Genomic DNA, 14535 nt, shown 5'->3' with positions numbered 1-14535 from the left:
ATAATTATTGAATCTGTGTGAATTGATTTTAAGTGAGGTGACACATATTCTTCAACTATATCTGAAAGAATTGGCTGATGATCCAACAAATCATCTAAAAGATGATGATCAACAGGATTTGAGTGGGCCTCCTCCCTGAGTTTTAAGGAGGGAGAATCAGGAATTGATGTGAATATCATATCCACATCCAGATAGGGTGATGGAGAGTTTGATGATTGATGTGTTTCTATTATGAGAGAATGGGGCTGTGACTCCACATTTGCTGGAGTCACATCAAGCTGAATTTGAGAAGGCAAAGATACAGGTGGATGTATCTGTGTTCTGTGTGCCCCCTGTGTGGAAACTAGGATTTTAGCCTTCTTTTTCCTTGAAAAGGCTTTGATTGGTGAATGTGTGGCTTCAGTGTCCCTCCCTCTTTTGTTCTGTGTCCCTGGTTGGGGACTATTTTCAATAGCTGCATCCTTTTGGGAGGATGCAACTAGGGATGTGTTTGACTCCTTTTGAACCACCACAGTCTTTTGAGAGACTGTGGCTTGGCTGGCTGGGGTACCACTCACCTCTCCCACCTTATCCTGGGGGGTTTCTTGATGTTCACCCCTCCCCTCACCACTCACACCCTGTTCACTCCCTTCAGGGTTTATGGTAGTTGTTACAACTGTTGTCTTTTGAGAAACAATAGAGGTGGTTTTCTTTGACTTGTGTTTTGAAATTTTAGTTTTGGTGACTTTGGTAGGAACCTGTTGGGACAAAGACACATATTCCATTGCCACACTAGAAGGCAAAGAAACAATGGGGTTGGAAACAGTAGGAGTTATAGAAGTGTTTACCTCACTTACCTGTGGTGCATTCATTATTGGCAAATATACCAATGGCACCTGGCTGTTGAGGTTGATTCTCACAAGGTCTGCAAGGACCCTTTTCTCTTGAGCCCAGCATTTGAGTTTATTGCTCTCATTAGATATAACCAACCCTTCAGCAATATGGTTAGCCAATAACATAAAGAATCTAGCATAGTAGATGTTATGGGGTCTATTAGCTTTGTTACCTAACCTGGAACCTAATTCTAGCATGACATAGTTGCTAAAATTAAAGTACCTATCAGAAACTAGCATATAGAGCATATTAACAAGAGATGAAGTTATGGCATCAAAATTACTAATCTTCCCAGAGAAAACCTTGATAAAGGCATCTCCAAGAAAACTCCATTCTTTTCTAAGGCCCTTTCTTATAATACTACCTAAACTAGCAGAATCAAAAGCATAGCCTATGGAATCTAACATAGCAGATACATCTTTATCAATATGTGGTATCATGGCATTATTCTCAGGCAACTTAAAGCAAGACTGTATATCATCACAGTTAATGCAGTAATCCTTACCTTTGAGAGAGAAGACAATAGTCATATCTGTGGAGTTGAACTCTGCAGTTGTCCAAATCTCCTCAATTACCTCACAGTAAATGGTTGGGGCTTCCAACATTGCATAGCTTAGTTTGCAGTTTTTGATGAAGTCCATCATCTTGTGATAATCAGAATGGGCTTCATTCTTTTCAACCAAGGCTACGAAATTGTTCTTTTCATAAACAAATCCAGAGTGAGACATAATTTTGACTACTGGTGCCATTGTTGTGAGTAGAGGTTGCAGAGAAAAACTTGAGAGTTCTTGGGAGAGAAAGAGAATAAAAATTGCAAGAAAGCGTAAAGTGAAAATAAGAATTCAATGGGCTTTTATACTTTCTTGAGTTAAAACGTAAATAGAATGATTAAATGATACTTTTAAATAAATTACAGCCGTTTGAGAATAAAGAAAACTGTAGTTCTGAAAACTGCCTTTAATACAAATACATACAACAGTGTATATCTGTATCAATCGGTTAAGTAAAAGAATCAACGGCTGTGACTCCCTTAAAGTAACTGATGTGACACTGCAACGGATAAGGTAAATAGTTATCCGTCAATGATCAACACTATTATATCCGTTGAGGGATAAAATTACCAGAAATCTATTTGTCTTTCAACGGATAATGAACATCCGTTGATAGAACAATTTTGGCTTTCAACGGATAGGGAATATCCATTAATAGAATAATTTTTACTTAAAGCCAACTTTGTTCTTGCAGCAAATTCATTTCAGGCTTCAAGGCAGATTATAAAGAGGACATAAATTTATGAATAATTAAGCATACCTAGCTCACTTACTAATCTTGTGAATGTTGATTCATCAAGTGGCTTGGTAAATATGTCTGCAATCTGCTTTTCACTTGGAACAAAATGAAGTTCCATTGTACATTTCATCACATGTTCCCTAATGAAGTGGTACTTGATGTCAATGTGCTTGGTTCTTGAGTGCTGCATTGGATTTTCAGTAATGGCAATGGCACTTGTGTTGTCACAGAATATTGGAATCTTGTCAACAGTTAGTCCATAGTCAAATAGTTGATTCCTCATCCATAGTATCTGTGCACAGCAACTACCAGCAGCAATGTACTCAGCTTCAGCTGTTGATGTAGAAACAAAATTTTGCTTCTTGCTGAACCATGACACAAGCTTGTTCCCTAGAAATTGACTGGTGCCAGTTGTGCTTTTCCTGTCTATTTTGCAGCCTGCATAATCTGCATCTGAGTAGCCAATTAGATCAAAACCAGACTCTCTAGGGTACCAAATTCCTAGATTTGGAGTCCCTTTGAGATATCTGAAGATTCTTTTAATAGCCACTAAGTGAGATTCTTTAGGGTCAGCTTGAAATCTTGCACAGAGACATGTAGAAAACATTATATCAGGTCTACTAGCAGTTAAATATAAAAGTAAGCCAACCATGCCTCTATAACTTGAAATGTCCACAGACTTTTCAGCCTTGTTTAATTCAAGCTTGGTGGCAGTGGCCATGGGAGTTTTTGCAGATGAACAGTCCATTAAGTCAAACTTCTTTAAAAGATCATAAATATATTTAGTTTGACTAATGAAAATTCCATCACTAACTTGTTTAACTTGTAAACCAAGAAAATAAGTTAACACTCCCATCATGCTCATTTCATATTTACTTTGCATTAACTTAGCAAACTTTTTACAAAGCTTATCATCTGTAGATCCAAATATAATATCATCTACATAAATTTGAACAAGTATTGTAGAGCCATTAACATTTCTAAAGAAAAGAGTTTTGTCAACAGTACCTCTTGTGAAGTGATTATCTAGAAGAAATTTTGACAAAGTCTCATACTAGGCTCTAGGTGCTTGCTTTAGTCCATAGAGTGCTTTCAACAGATAATACACATAGTCTAGAAAGTTTGGTTCTTCAAATCCTGGAGGTTGGCTTACATAAACTTCTTCCTCCAATTCCTCATTTAGAAATGCACTCTTGACATCCATTTGATAGACTTTGAAATTGGCATGGGCTGCATAGGCTAGAAAGATTTTGATGGCTTCAAGTCTGGAAACTGGAGCAAATGTCTCATCAAAATCTATTCCCTCTTGTTGAGAATAGCCTTTAGCAACCAATCTGGCTTTATTCCTTATGACAATGCCATTTTCATCCATCTTGTTTCTGAATACCCATTTTGTGTCAATAGAACTCTTGTTCTTTGGCTTGGGTACCAGCTTCCATACTTTGTTCCTCTCAAATTGGTTTAGCTCCTCTTGCATTGCTAAAATCCAATCTGGATCCAATAGGGCTTCTTCCACTCTCTTAGGTTCCTCCTGTGATAGAAAGCTATTATACAGACATTCATCTTGAGTAGCCCTTCTAGTTTGCACTTTAGATGTAGCATCACCAATGATCAGTTCAAAAGGGTGATTCTTGGTCCATTTCCTTTGAGGTGGTAGATTAGCTCTAGATGAGGTTGCCTCGGTATTGTCATGATGTGTGATAGAACGTTGATTGGTTGAAACTCCCCCTGAGTTGCTGATCCTTTGAAAGGTATTGGGAGCTCTATCAACTGATGAAGTGAGTTGATTATCCGTTGACAGACTGTGATCAACGGATGCTTCATTGTGAACTTCAACGGATGATGCACTTTGTCTTTCAACAGATGCTGCATTGCTTCTTTCAACAGAAGCTGAATTATGACTTTCAACAGATGCAGCATTATCTGCATTATCCAAAGGCAAATTTTGAATTCTTCTTGAGATGTCTTCTTCATCATTCTCATCTTCACTATCATCACAATATATCTCAATATTATCAAATTTGAGTCCTTCATGATGTCCCTCATCTGTTAGTCCATCAATCTTGTTATCATCAAACACAACATGCACAGATTTCATGACAATGTTGGTTCTTAGATTGTAGACCCTATATGATTTTCCAGCAGAATAACCAACAAATATTCCTTCATCAGCCTTTGCATCAAACTTTCCTTTGTGATCAGGTTGATTCCTTAAGATGTAGCATTTGCAACCAAAGACATGCAGAAAGTTTAAAGTTGGTTTCCTTCTCTTGAATAATTGATAGGGAGTCATGCCTTTTGCCTGATTGATTAGAGAAATATTCTGAGTGTAACATGCACAGTTAACAGCCTCAGCCCAAAAATAAGTTGGGAGTTTTGACTCTTTAAGCATTGTCCTTGCAGCTTCAATTAGTGATCTGTTCTTCCTTTCCACCACACCATTTTGTTGTGGAGTCCTTGTAGCTGAGAACTCATGCATGATCTCATTTTCTTCACTAAACAACTTCATGATTGAATTTTTGAACTCAGTTCCATTGTCACTCCTAATATTCCTTACTTTTAAATTAGGATGATTGTTGACTTGCTTGATATGATTGATAATGATTTCACTAGCTTCATCCTTTGATCCAAGAAAATAAACCCATGAAAACTTTGAGAAATCATCTACAATCACTAGGCAATATCTTTTCTTTAAAATTGACAATACATTGACTGGTCCAAAAAGATCCATGTGTAGCAGTTGTAATGGTTCATCAATTGCAGATTCAAGCTTCTTATTGAATGATACTTTCTTTTGCTTTCATTTCTGACAAGCATCACACAGTCTATCCCTTGTGAATTCTACTAGAGGCATTCCTCTAACTAAGTCCTTTTTGACTAGATCATTCATTGTCTTGAAATTCAAGTGGGACAGCTTCTTGTGCCATAGCCAACTTTCAACTGGACTTGCTTTGCTGAAAAGACAAGTAATAGATTCTGCATCTGTAGAGTTGAAGTCAGCTAAATTCACATTCCCTTTTCTAACTCCAGTTAGAACCACTTTATTGTCCTTCTTACTTGTGACAATACAGGCTTCAGAATTGAAGGAAACAGTATTCCCTCTGTCACATAGTTGACTGATGCTCAATAAGTTGTGTTTGAGACCATCAACCAATGCAACTTCATCAATGATGACATTTTCTTTTGAAATCAAGCCATATCCCATAGTGAATCCTTTGCTGTCATCTCCAAAGGTTATGCTAGGGCTAGCTCTCTCCTTAAACTCTGTGAGCAGGGTGAAATCTCCTGGCATGTGTCTTGAACAACCACTGTCCAAGTACCATAGATTCCTTCTTTTTCCCTGCACACAACAAAATCAATCAAGTTGATTTTGGTACCCAAGTTTCCTTAGGTCCAGCCTTGTTAGTCTTTTTCCTAGACTTCATTCCTCCTGCATCTTTTGACTTAGGTAACTTTGGGTCAACCTTGGTCTCAGATGTAGTTGGTTGAACTGTAGGGTTAGTCACAAAATCATTTAGCACATTTGATTGAATTTGATAAGGCATAGATTGTGCAAATATATTATTCCACATAGTCATATTGTATGGCATTTGAGGCATACTAAATGCAGTAAAATAAGGATTATTAATATATGACATGTTTGCAAAATGTGCATGGGGATTCTGATGAGACATAACAGGCATAGCATGCAGAGGTGACATAGACATGTTAGGCATGGAGGGATTTGAAGGCATGGGAGCATTCTTAACAGATTTACAGTTATCAGATAGATGATTAACACTTTTACAATGCACACAGCTTTTTCTAGGAGCATACTTATCAGGTGTGTAATTTTTATGTTTATTAATCCCTACCTTCCCATTTCTTTTAGATTTTCTTTTAGTTTCCTTTTTATCCTCAACCAACTTGAGCCTATTTTTCAGCTGATCTAAAGTCATGTGTCCTATATTCACCTTACTGACATCTTTGGATGTGTTAGCTCCTTCTTTGACAAAGTTCTTGAGAGTTGAACCATCCTTCTTATTGAGATTTTTATTTTTAAAATTACTTGCCTATTTTAATTGATGAGCCTTCAACGAATGCTCTTTTTCTTCCTTCAACGGATAACTTTCATCATCCGTTGATTCCACATCCGTTGACAATCCATCAATTAATTCTAACTCCTTTTTGTTTTTCTTCCAGGCATCCTCACAGAATGATTCAATTCCCTGAACCTTGGTAATCTGAACACTAACATCCCTAGATGTTTTCCAGGCCTTGATTACCTCTTGCTCACTCTCTAACTGTTTAGAAAGAATTTCTACTTTCTTAACAGCTTCTTCTAGTCCACTCTCAACAGTCAAGCATTTAAGTTTAATCTTTTCAAACTCAATTACCTGATCCTCTAACACAACATTCCTATCACTTAAAAACATATTATTCTCTTTGATCCTAGTGTTTTCTTTAGCTAGTGATTTAAGGGAAACACGCAAATGATATAATTCATTGGACATATCATTTATGGCTTCATTGCATTCATTTTTAGAAAGCTGAGAGAGATCAGTAGTAATTACCTGGTTGCTTGATGAACTAGTTTCATTTTCATCAGAATTAGCCATCAGGGCTAGATTGACATATTCCATATCATCATCTTCATTGACTCCATCTGCTGCCCAATCATCTTGAGTGAGAAAAGCTCTTTCCTTTTGTTTGAGCAAATCAAAATACTTCTTTTTGTAATCAACTTGCTCAAATTTCTTCTTATCAGAGGTTGGCTTCCTACACTCACTTGCAAAGTGTCCACTAATGCCACAGTTATAACATTTGCACTTGGATTTGTCCACCATGTTTTTGTTTGGCTTAGTGAATTTTGTATTTTTCCTAAACTTCATCTTTGCAAACCTCCTGGACAGAAAAGACAGATGTTCATCAACATCATCAGAGTCATCCTGACTGGAATTGTCTTCATCCTCAGCTACTTGCTCTTTACCCTTGCCTGATTCTGATTTGCTTGTGCCAATTTTAAGACTTGGCATTGTCTTCTCCTCATTCTTGGCTTCAATCTTCTCACTGTCAGCTACAAGTGCAACTGTTCCTCCTTTTCTCTTTCCCTTTTCCAGCAGCTCATCCTGCTCCATTTTAAGTTCATAAGTCTTCAAAATTCCATATAATCTTTCAAGTGTGAAGTTCTTATAATCTTGAGAATTTCTTAGAGAGACTGTTATAGGCTTCCATTCCTTTAGTAGAGACCTCAGAAATTTTAAGTTGGAATCCTTGACTTGGTACACTCTACCATACAGCTTTAATCCATTTAACAGTTTCTGAAATCTGTTGAAGGTATCATTTAATGATTCTCCTTCTTCAAAGTGAAAATATTCATACTGTTGAATAAGAAGCTGCATCTTATTCTCTCTAACCTGCTCAGTACCTTCACAGATGATTTGTACAGTATCCCAAACTTCCTTTGCAGTTTGGCTATTGATGACATTGTCAAACATATCTTGATCTAAGCCATTAAACAAAATGTTCATGGCTTTCTTGTCCTTGCGGATTTCTTCCATGTCTTCAATAGTCCATTCTGCTTTTGGCTTGGGAATGGAATGTCCAACAGCAACTGTTGCAGTAGCAGTTGTGGCCACTTTGTGAGGGATGTGAGGACCATTTTCAATACAGTTGATGTAGCTTTCATCTTGAGAAAGAAGATTGTAAATGCATCTTCACTTTCCAGTGATGATAGTTATCTTTTTCCAGGACTGGAATCTTTATACCAATATCCTTCCTACTCATGTTGATAGCAGGAGGATTCTTCTGTGCACTCATGATGTTAGCAGAATAGATCTTTAAACTCTTTGTATGTTAAGAGCTTGCTCTGATACCAATTGTTATTCCCGGTGGACTAACAATGAGATTTACAGAAGGGGGGTTGAATGTAAATCTCAAAACTTTTTCAAGTTTTGAGCAGTTTCTAAGGCTAAGTGTTTTAAAGAGCAAATGTGTGTGAATTGCTTGAAGCTAATACAGACAGATATATATTCAAACACAAATGTAAAGAACACAAAGAACTTAAAAACTTTTCTGGTGGATTTGTTGTTCCACCTGAGATGTGTTATTTCAGAAAATCTGTGATTCAAAGAATTAAATCACAGCTGTTTCCTAGTACAAACTAGATGATTTTCTCTCTGGATTTTTCTAAACAGCTCTGGAAAATTCACATCTAATTACTAGCTGCTACTTGGTTTATATATCACCAAGTTTACAAGTGAAGACAAAACTGTAAAATATAATTAAAAAGGCTCTTCACATGTTTCTTCTTCATTTCTCTATCCAATGCAATTTAGGTTTAGCTGTTAATCTTTGAATACTCCCTTGTTTGCACCAGAATGGAAATGCTGCATTTTCTTGATTCCTCCTAGAGGCTGCCACATTCCAGTTTGTCTCTGTCAACCCATGTGCCTCTGTCAGCTTATGAATTGTCACTATCAACTGCTATTGAACTAAGCATCCGTTGAAGCTTTCATCCGTTGATGCCTTATCCGTTGAGGCCTTATCCGTTGAGGCTTTATCCGTTGAAGCTTTATCAGGTGATGCATTAGCAGTTGAAGTCTTATCCGTTGAAGCACTTATCCGTTGAAGCTTTAGAGACATCCGTTGAAACTCTGTTTCTTATCCGTTGAAGGTCTTCAATATCAGTTGATACTTCTTCACTTATACAAAATTACAAGGCATGAAATATTTCCAATTAGCCCTCCTATTTGCATATCCACTAGTAGTCAACATGACTGATAATTTCCCACAACATCTAAGAATTACAACTTGAATCCAGAGAATGAAATGTGCTACAATACTAAACTTATTTCTAAGTAAAGCTACTCCTTCAACGGATAGCCAAGATGGTCTTATCCGTTGAGGCTACAAACACTAAATTTCTACTTAAGTGTTTTGTTTAACTTATCATCAAACTAATACACATATTCCTAACAATATATCTTCTCTCAGATCTCTCCCAAGAATGGCTATACACACACAAAAGCATTAATCTTTTCTTTTTCCTTCTTCTTTTATAGCCTTTTTATATATATTCGTATATTTATGTATAATTTGTTTGATTTGTGCAGGATGAAGCTGTAATTGATCATAAACCAATTGTTTCGAAAGTGTTAGTTTAGGTTTGTGTGTGTATTTTCTGACTATCATTGCATCTATTAAAAATTTAATTCTCAATAATTCTCTCACATCTTCTTCTTAGTATTGTATGTCTATGAATATATATTTTCAATGTGTATAAATATATTTGTGTTTATATGTTTGGGTAATTTTTGTTTATACATGTTGTTTGATTGGTTTATTATTCATATAACACAATTGGTTCATCTTATGTTTTCATGTTTGTGCAATTCTATTATTACGATTATGGTGAAATATAGTTGTTAAAATCACATAGATGATATATGGGTTCATCCAAATCAAGTAAGTTCTCCAGACAACGATATTACTTTTATAACCTTATCTTTTCTTTTAAGTTTTTTTCATGATTTAATTTTTAGTTATTTATTAAAATGTATATTTTTTGTTTATGACATGTTTGATGATTTTTTCTGAAATATAGTGATGATTCAGAATGTGAAGAAAATGATGGAGATTTAAGTCAAATGCACCTCCATAGAAGGGCAGTATTTGATAGAGTATATGACAGAGCTGGCTTACTTGATAAATTGATCATCCATTCAGTCACTGGCAGCCTTGGTGTTATTGGGCGCATAAGTGTTTTTAATCTTGGTGCCATGAGTGCTAAACTTGGTGGACAGTTTGTGAATTCTGAAAGTAGTTTTTGAAGGTATTATATTTTTTCTTTTAAATATTACTAATGGTTTATATATTTGTTTGTCGATTAAATATTAAATTAAAGTTTTGATAGAGTTTCCAATTGATTTTATATATTTCAACCTTGATATGTAAAATATTTTACATTGATAATATCAATTTGATAATACTAATAAATAATATGACAAAATTGTGACGTAGATATAATGTCTATACCGGAATATGTATTCTAATATTTAATGGACTTATGTCGAGGAATCTTTCACATGGACCGACCTTCCATCAAAATTCCTTACTAAATCTGTGAGTTTCATTTGTTTACAAGTTTATAGCCTCAATATATACAAACTATGTTGATTGCAATATGTGGAAGTGTATGTGCCTCATGGATGTGCTACTTATATCAGTCAATAAGATCTCTAAAGTCGGACTTAAACAACAAAGTAAACTAATATGATACTATATTTTCGGAACAGTTCAACTAATGAATATTTCAGTTGCGAGGATGATGCAATTTTAGCACTTAGAATTGTATATGGACTAATTTATATTTTACAATCTATGTTTCCAAAAAAACACTTGATATATTAAACAAAGCACAAAAATTGACATTTCAGCATTGGATTGATCCATGACTAGCTCATATTTTTATTATGAGGAGTGGTGTAAAACTGATGTTGGCCAACCATTTTTCTATTGGTCAACTTTTCTTTTTCAGCTCTGACTTGCATATCTTAAATCATGTGATTTTTGGAATCCTGCATAAAGATCTTTAAAATTTTAGTGCGAGTTTTTTTTAGAAAGTTGCTTATGACCTACAATTTGTTCAATGTGATACAAATTTATTCTGAAATGGCTATAAAATAAAGAAAAATTACTTTGTAATTTATAATTTTCCAGGTTACATGTTGGATATATTTAAACTCTGTAGTTCAAGTTTATCCCATATATTTATCACAATTAATAATACAAGGAATACACATCAGTTGGACATTTTTGGTGTTATGTAAAACTACAGAAACGTTTATTTACTCTAAATATTGAATGGAAAGACAAATAACACATATTATGCTTAATCTGTTAAACTGAATGTGATGACTCTGAATCAGATTTGAACTTGGTACAAGCCATTTGATGGTCAATAAGCTATTGGCGCCACGGAAAACTTTGAGATTATCATCTGCACTTCAGTCAGGTAGTTATGTTACCTACTTTATTGATTTATAGAAAATTAAGTGACCTACTAATATTTTTCAGATCCATGTTTTTTTTATTCCAGACTGAAATAAGATCACGATTAAGTTTTAATTAAATGACCGGTGTAAAATCTTATTCATTTCTACGAAAAGAGCGTGTCTTAAGTCTAATTTATGTTTCCATAAATATGTTGAGATTCATACTTGCGGGTTACTCCATGGTTATGTTGAAGGAAGAACCTATGCAAATTTGTGTTCTCAGATGCTCAAATTAAATGAGTGGCCTCCATCAAATAAGTTTGAAAATTTATTGCCTCACCATTGTGACAATTTTATTAGTGCATTACTTTCCAGGCATACACAGATCATAGGGATGGTTTTCTCAATCTTGCTGTGAAGTTGCCACCTGATGTACTTAAACTTCATTTGGGTCCAAAGACATACATTGCTTATGGTGTAAATTATCTTGCTGAAACCGAAAAGGTCAGTATGGGTCCTCAGGTTATCACATTTTCCCTCTCTCTTTGCTTCCTTAAACACGTCACTAAACTACACAATACAAACATTTAACATTTATGTAATGTAGGCTTTTAAGTTGCTCAAGTGTTTTTTGTTCTAGAATGAATAATTATAAGAAGTATATGCATTTATCATCTCTTGGAGAAAGCAAAATAAAGATGATGATTATGTTAATTGTATTTTGTTTATGTATAATATATTTATTTAAATGATTTTATTAAAATTACACTATAAAAAATAACAAGAATCCTGGAACCAAGATTCTGCCTTCAAAAGTATTGTTTCACAACGATTTTTTCTCATTTAATCATTTAAGGTCAGAATTAACCTCACGAAGGATTTATTTTCTTTGTTGTCACTCAGAGTTTTTCTTGAGGCAAGAATACAAGGACTTCAGGAATATAAATACACTCGGATAATTACATATGTCCTTTGATTCCATGATCACCTAATTACCAGCGTCAGCAGTATACTCTAGGTCAGCTCTTTTTAACATCTTCTCCCCAATTTCTAACAAGCACAATTTTTTCTATATCAAGGGCCACACTCCCAGTTAAATGATTACTATCCAACTAATTTAAGTCATGATTCTGAACACTCTAGATAGCAAGATGGTTTATTATTATCTAATATTGTGTGTAAGAAGACCTTCACCAGCCGAGTGTTGTATTATTAAACTAATGCAAGGATAATGATACTAATGAAATGCATGCCTGACTTGGTCACTTATTCAACCTTAATAGATACTTTATAGAAGGATGAGAGGTTTCAAGAAGCTAAAAAGAACTTTATAAAAATGATGAAAAGAATGTTATACCCTTATTCATTACTTTATAATATATTCATACATTATTTTTTTCAGGTAGGAAAGCTATGATCTGTATTTCATCTTCTAAAGGATATGGATGAATAAGTGATGTGGGAAGAAGTCAATAACTTATAACTTTTTAATTCGTGGTTTGAGTAGGAAAATTCAAATATATGAAATGTATGAACTGATGGATGAAATGAAAGAAAGATAAGTGTCTCCTAATGCAGGATACATACAATAATTTGATAAATTTTTTGCATGAAAATAGAGAGCAGAAGATACAATTAATCTTCTAGGGAAATGTTACTAACGGGTTTGCTCTAATGATATCTTCCTTCAAATATCTAATCAGTACTTTTTGTAAAGTTGCAGAGTTCCAGCACGAGAGGTGTTCAATATTTCTCCGAGTATATGTGACCATAAGAAAATAATTTATTGCTAATTGTTTAATTGAATAGTTGCTAGAGAAGAAGTGTTGGAAGCTAGTGAATTGTTTGATGGTAGATCTTTGGAGATTGGGAACATTCTATACACAGATCGCATTGACAGGATTTGCATTAATGAATTTGTGGACCTAACATCTAATATATACGATCTATTCACTCTGAGAAGCTTACAAATGGGTTATCTTACAATGGAGCTTGCTTTCCAGCAAAAACATTCTTAATAGAACTGGGGAGATTTGACGGAGTCTTAATGGAACTACAGAGATCCGCAGAGCTCAGAAACATTTTTTTTCACTTCCCAAGGAAGAGATGTAGGCTACTGATGTAGTTAATGTGCACTATGTGGTAACTGAAATTTTCATATTTGAAAATGGGTATGCAACATGCTTTTTAGGAGATGCATTATTTGCATTAGTAATTTAATATAGTAGTTCCTTTATAGTATTACAGAAGTATTCAGTATTCAGTAGTGTTTTTTCCTTTTTGTCATGTGCATTGGTGTTATGATGCTTCTTTTGTTCTATCAATATATGATAGTTTAGCCTTTTCTAAAAAATTGTCAGGGACAAGAAATGAATTTAAACTTAATGCAGCAAGGGATCCCCTTGACATATTTTTTTGGTTTGGAAGATGTTAGTAAATAGAACTATAATTTAAACAAGACATCTTTTAAAAAATAAAAAAGTTTATGTAAAAGTAAGCTTTCCCTTTTATGTTAATAATTTTTATTTATATTTAATATATTGAATAATATATATATTTGCTACTATCTTAAATTTTATTCATGGGCGAATTATGAAAATACTGCATGTAGTAAATTTTTTATATAAAAAACTTTACAATTTTTTTTTGTAATCATATAACAAATAAAAAGCAAAAATATACTATATACAAAAAACTTCACATTTATTACCTTTTAAATGAATAATTATGACATAATATTTTAACGAAAGTGCATTATAATTTTATTTTAATATTTTATATAAAAATTATTATCGTTTCAAACTAATTAACCAATTTTTGCAAAGATGCTGTTACACAAACTATTTCTATTTGTTGAATTTTTTTTTCCCTTTCAAAGTAAGTCTAAAGTTAACTTTTTAAGGAAATTAATACAAAAGTCTTAATATATATATTAATGACAGTAACTACCGAACATGTAACATTTTGATTAAAATATTATAAAATAAGCCTGTATAAACTAATAGAACTTTTGTTATCTAAGTTCATCCTAGATTCTAATAAAAAACAATTAGATGGAACTTTTTACTTTTTTCATTTATTTAATATTTATTAAACAAATATTTCATTTCATAAAATACAAATTTATGTGTTAATTCTAGCTTAAATTATGGGTTTGGAGTTTGTGAGGAGAACCGTATGATTTCTCTTATTTGTTATAATTATAACAAGTGAAGATTTAGTTAAAAGGTTATTATAAAATTATTTAAATGCAAATTTAAGTTATAATGGTGCATTGTAAACATTTTTTTATTTTTATATTTAATTTGAATTAAAAAATTAATACATGAAATTTGTTAGTTTTAAATTTTCAAAAATTTTGATACGTTCGTCATATGGGTTTACAAACGTAAGTACT

Source organism: Apium graveolens, chromosome 10, assembly GCF_009905375.1.
Source record: "Apium graveolens cultivar Ventura chromosome 10, ASM990537v1, whole genome shotgun sequence".
In the NCBI taxonomy this organism is placed as follows: Eukaryota; Viridiplantae; Streptophyta; class Magnoliopsida; order Apiales; family Apiaceae; genus Apium; species Apium graveolens.
The sequence above is the reverse complement of the archived record's forward strand: the minus strand, read 5'-3'. Positions refer to the sequence as shown.